Genomic DNA, 14,059 nt, shown 5'->3' with positions numbered 1-14,059 from the left:
CCAGCTCCACAAAACTTGTTCTGTATTTCTAAGTATGGCCATGACATGTTTACAAAATGGTGTGTTCTGGCGACTTTCGCTCGCAGAATCTCAAGTGAAGATAATTACCTCTTCTTCTAGAGAGTCAGCGTTTTTTTTAATCCTCTGCACGGGGGCGGGGGGGGGGTCACTGAAGGCTTGGAACATGTGGATGCAACAACATTGTTGTTGTCATTACATAGAATAATATTCTATATATATATATATATATATATATATATATATATATATATATATATATATATATTATAGTGTGGTCTAAACCTACGCTATTTCTGAAGTGTCTCGAGATAACTCTAGTTATGAATTGATACTATAAATAAAATTGAATTGTGTATACTGTATTTGTGTCAACACTCTCATTTCTATGTAGTATGCAGGGTGAATTAATTGAATTTTGCTTTAGATCTCCCCTGAGGGCACTGATTGGAGTGAAAATATTAATTTAAACTCTTGTGACATGCATACAGTTTGTCCTATCTGAAGTTTACAATAAACGTTTTGAATAATAAAGATCTGGGGTTTGTCAAAAGCCTAGGTTAATCAGAAACTGGTTTGTAGGATGGTATCAAGTTGGTATCATCAGCATAGCGATGGATGTTGCAGTTCTTAGTTGGAAAATGTTTTATGTAAGTAAGAGGGCCTAATTTTAATCCATGCGGGACAGCTTATCATTTGGGTACACAGATGTATGAAAAAGCTACATGTCATATTGTTAGAATTTGGCTCTCAAATTCCAAAACAGAAGCATGTCTTTGGTCAGCAAAGCTCTGTTTCTGTCTAACTGTCAATCCTTCCTCTTTGTTTTGTAGTGGCTATGTACTGCTTGTGTGTAATCACAGCTGTGAGCTGTTTTTGCTGTAAACAAGACTTCCTTCATTCACTCGTTATGTGTCTGTCAAAGCTCCCAAAGGACATGCCAAAGGCATGTTTGAGTAATCAGAGTATTTATCACAGCAAATTACACACTCTCTCTCTCTCTCTCAAACACACACACACAGATCTACACTTCAACTTTAACCTCTCAATTTTGTGGCTGAACACAGAGGACAAGACAAATGCTGCTGCTCATCCTCTTACCTCCATAGAAACATCCTCACCAAAATCCTTGACTTCTCTGGGTCCTACTTGAATGTGGATTGCTCCCTCTCTCTTTGCCCTTTTCACTCTTACAGTGTACTTGTGTGACACTGTGTTGCCTGGGTACACAGAAATGGTGCGGAAATAAAAAGAGATGCTACCAGGAAGGAAAAATGTGAATAGAAAAAAAATAATGCAACATAAAGCTTCAGTACTGAAGGATAAGCTAACTACAATAAATAGGCAGGAAAGCTTAAATACAGAAATACAATATGTATTGGCTAGTAACTCAACATACGTACGTTTTTAATTTTCTGGGGCCACTGGCGATGCCTTTGCATGAATTTCTAATTTCACAGAAAACAACACAAATGAGAGTGAGATCATAGCTTAGATGCTTACCATCTGTGAACATCTTGGCAAACACCCAATGAACAGGCCTGTAGATAATAAATTTGCAGAGTAGTGTTGTCACCGGGACACCGGGATAATGAGCCTTTTTTTGCAACACAGAAGAACTTGTGAACAAAGCCAATACACCTACTGCCAACTGTGTACACATTGCTGCAACAACGTAATAGTGCAGAATATGTTATGAAACAGGCTGAGCTACAGTATGTGGATACATTGAAATTGGCTAAAAGCAGGCAATCAGTGACTCCCTCAGTGACTGATGTGTTCAGCTACACATACCCACAACCACAATGTTCCTGCCACATTTTCAGACTCTCACTCCACTCTTTCAACAACTGGGAGAAACTTTAGAAAGTCTCCTGAGCCCTTCATTCCCATTTCTTTGCCATCTCCTGTACAGTGTTTGGCATCTTTTAGTGGTGCCTTATATTATCCAGTGCTTTTTTAGAGCTTATTATAAGCACCTTCCATCTTTCCATTAACTAATGCACTGCCATTGAGTGGCCCCAACCTGCACCTACACTCAGCCATGTTTCAAACTGAAGCTGCTTGCTCAAAAAGTCTATTACCACAGTACTGGGGCCCAACACAAGTTCTGTCTGCTTCCCCCTGCAGTCACCCAGTTGGTTGGTTTCCGAGGTGGTTTTTAACCCCCGCTGTACCCATGGCATAGAGTCAATGAAGAAGTATGAACCAGCCCTTTTGGATGATTCTTGGAATGAGGTTGCAGCTATTTAAGAATCACTTCTATTATTTCTTGATTCTTTTGCACACTGTGTAATTCAAAAGAAACACAACACTTCAGACTTGTGCTGTGTTGAAAGGTCCACCCTTGACATCTTGTCTAAGATAAATCATTTAAAATGACAATGATTGTAAAGAATGTCAATTAAACAAAAATGTCCTTTGTAGAATTTGGCTCTCAATTTCTAAAACAAAAGTATGTCTTTGGTCAGCAAATCTCTTTCTGTCTCACTGTCAATCCTTCCTCTTTTTTGTAGTGGCTATGTGCTGCTTGTGTCTAATCACAAGACTTCCTTCATTCACTCATTTTGTGTTTGTCAGAGCTCCCAAAGGACATGTCAAAGGCATGTTTGAGTAAACAGAGTATTTATCACAGCAAACTACACACTCTTTCAAACATATACACACACACACACACACACACACACACACACACACACACACACACACACACACGCGGCGCTACAAGTCACCTTTATCCTCTCAATTTTGTAGCTGATCTCAACAACGGACAACACACATGCTGCTGCTCATCCTCTCACCTTGTAAAAATGTTCTCCCCAAAATCCTTGACTTTGCTTGGTCCTGCTTGAATGTGGCTCCCGCCCTCTCTCTTTGCCCTTTTCACTCTTTATGCTTGTCTCAACCGTTTGGTGACACTGTGTAACCTGGATACACAGAAATGGTGCGGAGATAAAAATATATGTATCCAGGAATGAAAAATGTAAAAAGATAACAAATACAGCAACAAAAAGCTTCAGTACTAAAAGAAAAGCAAAATACAATAATTAGGCCGGAAAGCTGACAGAAATAAAAATGTATAAATACAATATGTATTGGCTAGCGACTCAACATATGTTTGCATGTTCTAGGGTCACTAACGCATCCTTTGCATAACTTTCTCATTTCACAGAAAACACAATTGAGATTGAGGTTACAGCTTAGACGCTTACCATCTTTGAACATTTTGGCCACCAATGAACCAGCCTATAGATAACAAATATACAGAGTAGTGTTGTCACCGGAACCACATAATAAGCCTTTTTTTTTGCTAGATGGATGAACTTGTGAACACAGGCAGTACACCTACTGCCAACTGTGTGATTGTACACATTGCTGCAACAAAGTGATAGTACAGAACATGTTATGAAACAGGCTGAGCTGCAGTTTGTGGATGAAGTGAAAATGGTTGAAAAGCAGGTAAACGGTGACTCCCTCCAACACTGATGTGTTCAGCTACACATACCCACACCCACCTCCAACACTGATGTGTTTAGCTACACATACCCACACCCGCAATGTTCCTGCCACAACATTTTTAGACTCTAACTCCACTCTTTTAACAACTGGGAGAAACTTTAGAAAGTCTCCTGAGCCCTTCATCCCCACTTCTTTGCTCCTGTACCCTGTTTGGCATCTTCCACTTGTCACTTATGTCATCCAATGCTTCTCTAGAGGTTATTATTAGAAGCACCTTCTTCACAGGTCTCACTCATTACCTGGATTATATATCTTTAGTGACGTCTGGTGTTGGCAGCATCCTGCTTTTCTGCCCCTTTGACTGGGAAGAAAAGTTGTTCCGCACTGATGGCGAGCAGCAGGCCAGATTTTAGCTCCTCCCACCACACACTGTGCTACTTGGATGATGACCACCATGGTGAAGGCTAGCAATGAGATGGTGCATCTACTGGGACAAACGCCCTGCAACTTAAGAAAACATATGCAAGTGGACAAAACACAAGCAAATAAAAAACTTGAATAATTTGACATGTGCACAGCATTCAAACACGCTGCAAATACACACAACACAACCAAATACATAAACACGCCGCAAACATTGAAACGATGCAAAAAGAAAAATATACAAACTCCAAAACAAGAAGCAAGGCAAAAAGAAAAGCAGATGCACCAAAATAAACACTGCATCCAGATTACACAACGGAAGTTCTCCAGGGTTCCCTGAGGGAGAACAGCTTGATCTTTGACCCCATGGGAAGAGAGAGAGAGAGAGAGAGAGAGAGAGAGAGAGAGAGAGTGAGAGAGCCAGGACATGTTCGAATGTTCACAACGGTGTGAAACGTGTGCTACTGCAAGTATTAACTCCATGTTTGCGATATGTTTTCTCTCATTTGGTTGATGTGTCTTGGCTCAGGTCACAGGTGATACTCAATCAGCAGAGATGTGTCTCTGAACTTGTGGTAATAAAACGTTTAAACTGCATCAGCGTTTAACTTTGACGTTTGTTTAAGCTATATTACATGAGAGGGGTGAATTTTGAGGTCCGAAAGGCGCATCACTGAAGTTTAGGCCTCCTCAGTGTAATATTGTGATTATTCAACAGTCAACAAAATAAGTGATCAATCTGTATTCATATTGTGGATAAATTCACTCTTCAAATAAAAACAAAACAAGAACAGACAGGATTTTTAGTTCCTCACTGTAAGCCATTCATTGAGCTACTGCTTTGTAGAGACTGTGGGATTTATCAAACTGAATAAATCCCACCCCGACATATCAACACAAAACTGCTAACTCCATTGTGATGTAAGCAAGACATCTGCTAAAAAATGTATTATATTCATCAGCATGATTGCCGTACTGTTGAGTTCAAAAACCTCTTACACCAAATTACAAAGACAAAGTGGGCCAGACGCAAGCTTTTATTTTGAAAAGTCAAAACTTCGGGATGCCATCGGCAGGGAGTGCATGACATGGGAGCATAGACTATATATTAATAATAATGTTAATTTACTATACAGTTTACAGACTGGAGCCATGAGACGTGAGGTTTCCAGGATGCAACAAAAAGGCAGAGCGTCCTCTCCCTGTGGGGTCGAAGATCAAGCTGTTCCACTTAGCGCTCCCTCTAGAGGCCTGTGAAGACTGTCGGCCACTGTATGCATCCCGCCATGGTGCCTACTTCCAGATGTTGCCATGGTGTGGTGTTGGAAACAGTTAATACAATTTCTTCCTGTTTTATTTTCAACATTCTGATTTTATCAATGGTCAAGGGACAGTTTGCAGTTGGTGATCAACATGAGTTGACAATCTCTGTGAGAGAGATTTACTTTGACTCTGCAAGAGAATCCACTGACAATTCCATTGAAAAGATATTTGGGTTTAATTTTGTATTGTGTTGAAATACTGATGTGACTAAGCTGTTAAATGTGATTTATTTTTAGTTAGAGTGAAATCTAGGTATCACTCCACCAAAATGTAGGCCTAAAGGCTGTTTTCAATAAAAAGGCTGTGATTAATCTGAAAATGCTGCACAAATGAACACTGGTGTCTATTGTCCATCTTATGTAAAGATTTAAATGATTGTTTTTGCTTTGCACTCCTTCACTTTGTCTTTTCAATAAGGGTAAAATGTGAAGGGCCCCAGGAGAGAAGAAGAGCAGCCCCAGGAGAGAAGAAGAGGGGCCATCTGTAGGCATCGTAGCTCCAGATTGCACAGCTTCATGGCCAAACATGGAAAGTTTGTAAAGCACACACAGAAAGAGGTGCACAGGCTTACTTAGTCATACACATTTTATTCGAAGGGGCTTTTTCAAGCCAGGCAAATGGCTTCTCCACTTCCTTGCCCCTTCAGATTTATTATTCAGAGCATTCTATTAATTTGCTTTAATTTAATGTGAAAGAGGAGACACGCAGAGAGGGAGGAAGAGCAGATTCCTACTTCTGTTCACTGCTAGATGGAATGAAGTATGGAAACCAATTACCAAACTGGATTTAACAACTAAACAAAACATTGTACATGAACACACATATGTCTGATATGGTTTAAAAAGTGATTCATATTTAATCAGACTGGCTGTTAGCGATGGATGTGCACCCTTCGAGCAGTCGGATGATGAATGAGTGCTTCAGGCGAAGGATAGTAAGATAAACACCAGAGCATTGCCAAGACGACAGTAGAAGTCGGGGACATATATCACGCCAAGGTTGCCATGTCAACCTGCCACCGGATGTTGTCAGGCGACCGCTTTGCACCGCTCGCCTCAGAGAGCCATGGCCCTCAAACAACATTAAAAACATCTAATCACCAAGTTACACAACAACAAGAGGAGGAAAAACAAAAGGGGGGAACTTTTTAAGTAAGTGGGTGTGTGTGTGTTTGACATCTGGCCTTAAAAACTCAAACAGTTTCTTGGTTTGTTTTTTCAAGACCTAACAACCAGATTAACCATTTTCCCCCACAGGGAAAATAAACAAATAACATTTGCATACAGTAATACTATATGTGGGTCCTAATTTTCAAATATATCTGAGTAATTAATAGTAACTTCCATGTAAATGTGGTATGAAATTATTTCATGGGTTTTTGTCTCTGGGCGACCCTGCTTCACAATGACAAGGTCCCCCCACCCTGCCTCTTCTCCTGTCTTACACTTTTCTCTCATTTGTCTTTGTAAGAACAGTTTCTCTGTTTGCTCAGGGAACAAGAACAACCTTAATGACTGAAAGAGAAAAGATCCTCGGTCTTCTGCAAAAAAATAAAACCCATCTACATGCAGTAGTATGTCAAATATTATGCAATGTGGAAAAAATACTACATTAAATAAATTGAGCAGATTACTGTCTCTATTCTTTTAAATAAGTAGCAAGTGTGATCATGGTGTGTTTAGTTGGGTAAGTTGTGGTATGATAAGGTGGATATCAGCCTGCGGATGAGCTGTGACTTTGTTGTCCTCTCTTTTAATCCCGCACCATGGGGCCAGAACAAAAAGCTCTGACAAAGATGAGAGACAGCATGGTCCTTGGTGAGACAGGGTGACCAATTCAAGAGGAGGGGTTCAATGGTTACACATTATGCAACACTGTTACCTGCATGGCAAGAGCAGCATGTTTCAAGAGCAGCAGCAGCAGCAGTTCCAGTCCTCCGTCAGCGTTTTAACACAGGATGTGTGGAGGCACTAGCCTGCATGCCAGCCAAGTTTAGCCTCGCCCACAACATTTGAGGTCTGGACTTGATCCATTGTGGAGCAACTATGCTCAAACCAGAGCGGTTCGGACCAATCAAATTGTCAAGGCGGGCAATGATGGAGAGATGATCAACAGTAATGTAATCCCCCACGTCACCAAAGAGCGCTTGGGTTGAATTTGTTTACACCAAAGATAGCTGCCGCTTGAGATTTTTTAGATGTTTGTTTCTGCCGTTGCGTCTGTTACACAGTGGGGTTCAGACGTTTGGGCACCCCAAGTAAAAATTTGTATTAATGTGCCTAAAAAAGCCAAGAAAATATGGAAAAATCTCCAAAAGGCATCAAATGACGGATTAGAAATTTGTACAATACGTCACGAAACGTTAGATTTTATTTCCATCATTTACACTTTAAAAATAACAGAAAACAATAAAATGGCATCTGCAAAAGTTTGGGCACCCTGCAGAGTTTCTAGCATGCACTGCCCCCTTTGGAAAGCTGAGACCTGACAGTGCCATGGATTGTTCTCAGTCATCATCTGGAAAGACCAGGTGATGTCAATCTTAAGGTATTAAATGCCCAGACTCATCTGACCTTGGCCCAACAATCAGCACCATGGCTTCTTCTAAGCCGTTGTCTAGAAAACTGAAACTGAAAATAGTTGACGCTCACAAAGCAAGAGAAGGCTATGAGAAAATAGCAAAGGGTTTTCAGATGCAAATATCCTCTGTACGGAATGTAATTAAGAAATGGCAGTCATCAGGAACAGTGGAGGTTAAAGCAAGATCTGGAAGACCAAAAAAAATATCAGACAGAACAGCTTGCAGGATTGTAAGAAAAGTCCAAACCCACGTTTGACTGCACGATCCATCCAGAAAGACCTGGCATACTTCGGCATTGTGGTACACCATTCCATTATAAAGAGATACTTGTACAAATATGGTCTTCATCAGAAGAATACCTCTTTTTCTACGTCCTCACTACAAAAATCAGCGTTTGAAGTTTGCAAATGAACATATAGACAAGCCTGATGCAATGTGAAAACAAGTTCTGTGGACCGATGAGGGTAAAATAGAACTTTTTGGCTGGAAGGACCAAAGGTACGTTTGGAGAAGAAAGGACACAGACTTTAATGAAAAGAACCTCTGTCCAACTGTTAAGCATGGGGGGTGGATCAATCATGCTTTGGGCTTGTCTTGCAGTCAGTGGCACAGGGAACTTTTCAAGAGTAGAAGGAAAAATGGATTCAATAAAATTTTAGCAAATTTTGGACGCTAACTTGATGTCATCTGTGGAAAAAGCTGAAGTTAAAGAGAGGATGGCTTCTACAAATGGATAATGATCCTAAACACACCTCAAAATCCACGGTCGATTGCATCAAGAGGTGTAAACTGAAGGTTTTGCCATGGCCTTCACAATCTACTGACCTCAACATAATTGAAAATCTATGGATAGACCTTGAAAGAGCAGTGCGTGACAGACAGCCCAGAAATCTCAAAGAACTGGAATGGGTGAAGATACCTCAAACAAGAATTGAAAGACTCTTGGCTGGCTACAAGAAGCGTTTACAAGCTGTGATACTTTCCAAAGGGGGCAGTACAAGGTATTAACTCTGCAAGGTGTCCAAACTTTTGCGGACGCCATTTTTTTGTTTTCTGTTATTTTGAAATTGTAAATGATGGAAATATAAATGTTCCTTTGTGTGACATATAATAGGAATGTCTAATCGGTCATTTGATGCATGTTGTAAATTTTTCTTGGCTTCTTCATGCACATTAATACAAATCTTTACTTGGAGTGCCTAAACTTTCGAACCCCAATGTATATAGTATATTAGTGTGTATAATTTGTTTGGTCGTTTTGTATGTTTAAGCGCATTGTGAGCAACGATGTTCCAAAGAAAGATTCCTCGTATGTGTCCTCATACCTGGCAAATAAAACTGATTCTGAGATATCTGTCAGTTAAAGTCATGCATCATCGATTTCCTAGGTTTGCCAAGGTTTCCAGAAATTCCTTTTTTTAAATTTGATCCCCACAAAACACTTACTTCAAAGTCAAACCAGATATTTGGATTTTTCATTCATCTGAATATAGCAGTTAACAAGACGTGAAGTCTTGTGACTCCTTAAACCTGATGGCAAAGAGCTTTACCAGGGGGTTGATTTACACACAGAGGTGCACAATGTACACACACTCTTTCAGAAGTGTCAGCAGAGTTTCTTTTGAAACCCTTTAATCCACGAACATCCATGTTCGACACTTTTTCTTGTCAGCTCTAGTTGAAAAATAGATAAAATCTTTTAGATCTAAAATTAAATCAGTTATTACCCATAAATGAGATTTTGAGGTAGAAGCTCACTGTTTAACTTTAACAATTCCACTACAAAGTACCCCAAAGTTACAACAACAGAAAATGTGCACCAGTCAAAGGCTCTGTGTTCAAAATGACCTAAACTCTTTGAAACTGCAGTATGATGTCCTTGATCAAGAGCAAAAGTAAAGTCAGGCTGGTAGAACTCAGGCGACAGGGGGTGACAAAAGATGGAAAAGAATTTGGAATAATATGGGAGGTATTTCCCTTTTAAATCCCCTCATATTAATATTGTGGACCCTTCTTTGGTCTAATCCTGCAGATATATAGCCTGTGTGAATCTGCTGACTCTGTGTTTCTCTGACCTTTCTTTTGCTGTATGGGAACACAGATGAATGTACTGTGATGATGCATGGGGCTCTCAAATCTTCATGTTTACGTAACACACCAACAGCAGTAACAAAAATAATCAGAAATTATGAGAGATTGATGGAAACAACCAACCACTATGGTCTTATTCTTGCTTAGAGACCTGAAAATGATTAGTCCTGTAGACAATAGTAGGCCTACATCAGGTTTCTTCAACTCCAAATTCATGAGGACTATAGTTAACTGCTCCTGAGATCTCTGCAGGGTAAATCCAGACAGCTAGCTAGACTATCTGTCCAATCTGAGTTTTGTGTTGCACGACTAAAACAACTTTTGAACGTACACATGTTGCACCGGAACAAGATCCTTCCTGAGACTATTTTGGGGCAGCCCCGGTGCTCGCGCCCAAGACAATTGTGATTGGTTTCAAGATGCCAATAAACCCGAGCATGTTTCTCTCCCATCCCGGAATACTATGTGGACCAGCCAGACATTCCTCCGCAGCGCTTTGGAGGAAGATCTGGCAACGTGAGACTGGGATAAACCTTACCTAGTATGCGCCACCCCAAGAATAAGCAGCCATATCTCCCAAACGCGTTTAACTGCCACTGCCAGCTTGTTACTGTTTTGCCTGCATCACAACGCCCTGATTAAGGAAAAGGTCGATGACAGCTTTTTGTGGGATTGAGCCAGATGAACCATTTAACTCAGAGGGACTCTCTTACCAGACTTTTTGATTTGGAAGTTAATCTAGCTTTTTTGCACAACTGCGCATGCAACACACAGAAGCCATATTTTGAATTTACTTGATTCACTCCCACTTGCAAATTGAGTTAACCCGTTCCTCTATACTTTAGGAATCATTCAAAAAAGAATGACGCATTTGTGAATCTAACATCATTAAATCACATTGCAAGATAGAGCACAGTCATGGCAGAGGTTTGCGCTCCTTGAGCGCCCTTCTAGTTAACATTAGTTCAACAAAAAAATATAAACTCAAAATTCACTTACTGGAAACTACTAGAGATTTCATCATTCATGGTTGGAGATTTCTCCGTACAGTTTCCAGTAAGCAATGCTTCTGCTGAGTATTGATTGTCAAATGACTGAGAGATGTTGTTAGGACATTTCATGTCGATTAGATTTCTTGCCACAAACCAGAACACTATTCTCAGTTTACATCTCTTACAAAATATACAATTTAACCTCTCCGATCAACTACTGCTGCCTGCCTGCCTGCTTTCCTGTGACATAGTGTCTTTTGTTGTTATCACATCCAGTCTGATGGACAGAAAGGTTTTGACAAGCTGAAAATGTTAAAAACTGATATAGATTTTTTTTTTTTTAAGGGATATCATCTATACAGCCTATATAAATATGTAGGCCTTTATCATTGTTTGAAAAAGCCTTTAAACCAAAACATGTTACCACTCTATTGCACTTGAACTGGGTTTTGTTGGCATCCATGTTGCTGCAGTCTGACTAGGCTAAAAATCAAGACACTTCAAAACACATCTAGATAGATATTAGACATTATTGTGGGTTTTGTCAGTATAATAATGGACTAGTGTGGCTTCAAAATCTCCAAAATGTGCCGTGAGGAACGTCTGCTCCCATTTATCCAAATAAAGTTGAATCTCTGTCAGGAAACTGACATGCGAAATCCCCTGCTATTTAGAGGACAAAGGAACACAAGGGTGAATATCTGGTGACTTCAGAGTTACATGATCAAAATGGTTGGGTTAATGAACATGAAGGCATTGCTACATTGTTGTTCTATTGAAAGTTATGCTGCAATATACACTCTCCTGAATTTAGGAAAGTGTTGAAAGTGTTGACAGAGTTTCCATTGAGACTCAGGCCACTATTAGCAAATGAATGTGGTATGTAAATATAACAACTAATGACAGGACAGAGGTGTAATTATGTAATTAGTTTGACAGTGTGATCTATTGTTAGTCTTTGGTAAATAATCAGCCTTGACAGCAGTGACGGATGTCCACCTTATCTTCTTCTGTACATTGGCAGCCACAAGAGGGGGGTGGGTGTGGGTGTGTGTGTGTGTGTGTGTGTGGGTGTGTGTGTGGGTGTGTGTGTGTGGGGGGGTTTATGTTTAGCTGCATTTGTGGGGACCAAAAACTGTGAATACAGTATACTTATGTGGACCTGACAGCTTTCTGGGGACAAAATGCTGGTCCCCATAACGTTAAAGGGCTTTTTGAGGAATAAGACTTGGTTTTAGGAGTAGGGTTAGAGTTAGGTTATGGTTAGGGTAAGGGTAAGGGTTAAGGTTATGCATTTAGGTTTGATGGTTAAGGTAAGGGTTTGGGGCTAGGGAATGCATTATGTCAATGACTGGTCCCCACAAAGATCCAGACACAACTGTGTGTGTGTGTGTGTGTGTGTGTGTGTGTGTGTGTGTGTGTGTGTGTGTGTGTGTGTGTGTGTAGGAGGTATGACTTTGTGAGCAGCTGGAGGCAGACTGACTCAGATATATTTAGGAGTGACAAACTCTTTCTCTGTCACACACACAAAACAGATGAGACCACATGCCATTGATCACTTTCTTCACTTGGAGTTTGTCTCACGCAGTTTTCTCTTTGATTTGTTTAAAGTTATTCTCTTTTCACTTGCAGGAGTCCAAGAACATTTCATTTTTTTATGATCTGTGTCTCATTCTCTCTCTTGAAATCCCTGCATTGTTTAAACCTTTTTCTCCGTGGTTCAAGGTGTATCCTGAAGAAAGCTGCTACTGAGTTTTTTTCTGCATATTGAATTTAAAATTTCCAAATGGAGTCACAGAAGCAGGGTGTAATTTTAATCAGTTTTGCTCTCCTTAAGTCTTCTCACTGAGACTCCATGCTGCCCCCCTGTGTTCAATAACAGATACAGAATTCAAATTCTGCATCTAAAGAGGGTCAACCAAAATCACAGAATTGTTTTCTTTTCTTTTATCGACCTGTTCTTTTTTTATGCTTTATTTTTTGGAAGGTCACAAATGGTTTGCAAATGTATTATAGAGGACATTACAGTCAATACTTTAGGTCAATGACGTTTTAGCATTAGTCACTGAATCATATTAAAGTTAAGAATAAAGGTACTTTATCAGTGTTTGCCTGTGAGGATCTCCATTGGACTTAAAGTTGGAGCAATTTAATCTTCTGTAAAAAAGCTGACTAAAAACGTTTGAATATGTTTTGTTTGTCTGTGCTCACTTTCTTACATTTTGAAGATTAACTGCAGGCAGTCTCACATTATCATAAAGTTTATTTTAAAAAGACACAATGTCCATAGAGAAAAATAGACAACAGATAAAAGACTTTGAAGAAGACAGACGATGAGCAGACAGGAAGGAAACATTAATGTTCAGTCATGACTATACTGTTAACATTATGTCTGAGCAAATTTAAGGTAACTCAGGGGTTTTCCACTAGGCAAAAGGAAAACAAACACTATTCAAAGAGGGCAACAGTAAAAGTCAAGATGAAAACATTGTAGTCAGCATGTTTAATCTGCAAATGTTTTTTAGTAAAAGAGTGGACAGACATGATATCAACAAAGACTCCGCATTTCAATGGTTCAGAAAGTCTCAAAATGCACACTATCAATCATTACACAAAACAGCCCCTTTCAGCATAATATATATTATATTACTGGATTATAATCTTTGATGCATTAACCATCCAGTCCAGTCCATTTATTTATACAGCACATTTAAAACAACCAGAGTTGACCAACTTGTTGAAGAAATTGGACTGGACAAGTACCATCAAAGCAAAAGAAGTCATAACATAACACAAAAATAGCAATGATAGCAAGAAAAATACAGTGCATGTAAGAATAAAAGAATCTTAAAATAATAATTGAAATAAAAAATAAATTAAAAGAAATATTATAAAAATCCTAAAAAACCTAAGTGGAACCAAAGACCGTTAAATACAGATATGTCTTGAGATGTGTTTTAAAGTGACCAATGGAGGGGGAACATCTGACACAGAGTGGAAGAGTATTCCAAAGCTTTGGAGCAGCCACACAAAAGGCCCAATCTCCCATACCCACTAACCTTGATCGAGGATCAGTTGAAAACAATTGATCCGAGGATCTAAGAGGCCTGGAATTGGAATTGGGCATGCAATTCTGAAACATACTGGAGAGCCTGACCATGAATGGCTTCAA

The sequence above is a fragment of the Etheostoma cragini genome, chromosome 22, assembly GCF_013103735.1.
Source record: "Etheostoma cragini isolate CJK2018 chromosome 22, CSU_Ecrag_1.0, whole genome shotgun sequence".
Taxonomy (NCBI): Eukaryota; Metazoa; Chordata; class Actinopteri; order Perciformes; family Percidae; genus Etheostoma; species Etheostoma cragini.
The sequence above is the reverse complement of the archived record's forward strand: the minus strand, read 5'-3'. Positions refer to the sequence as shown.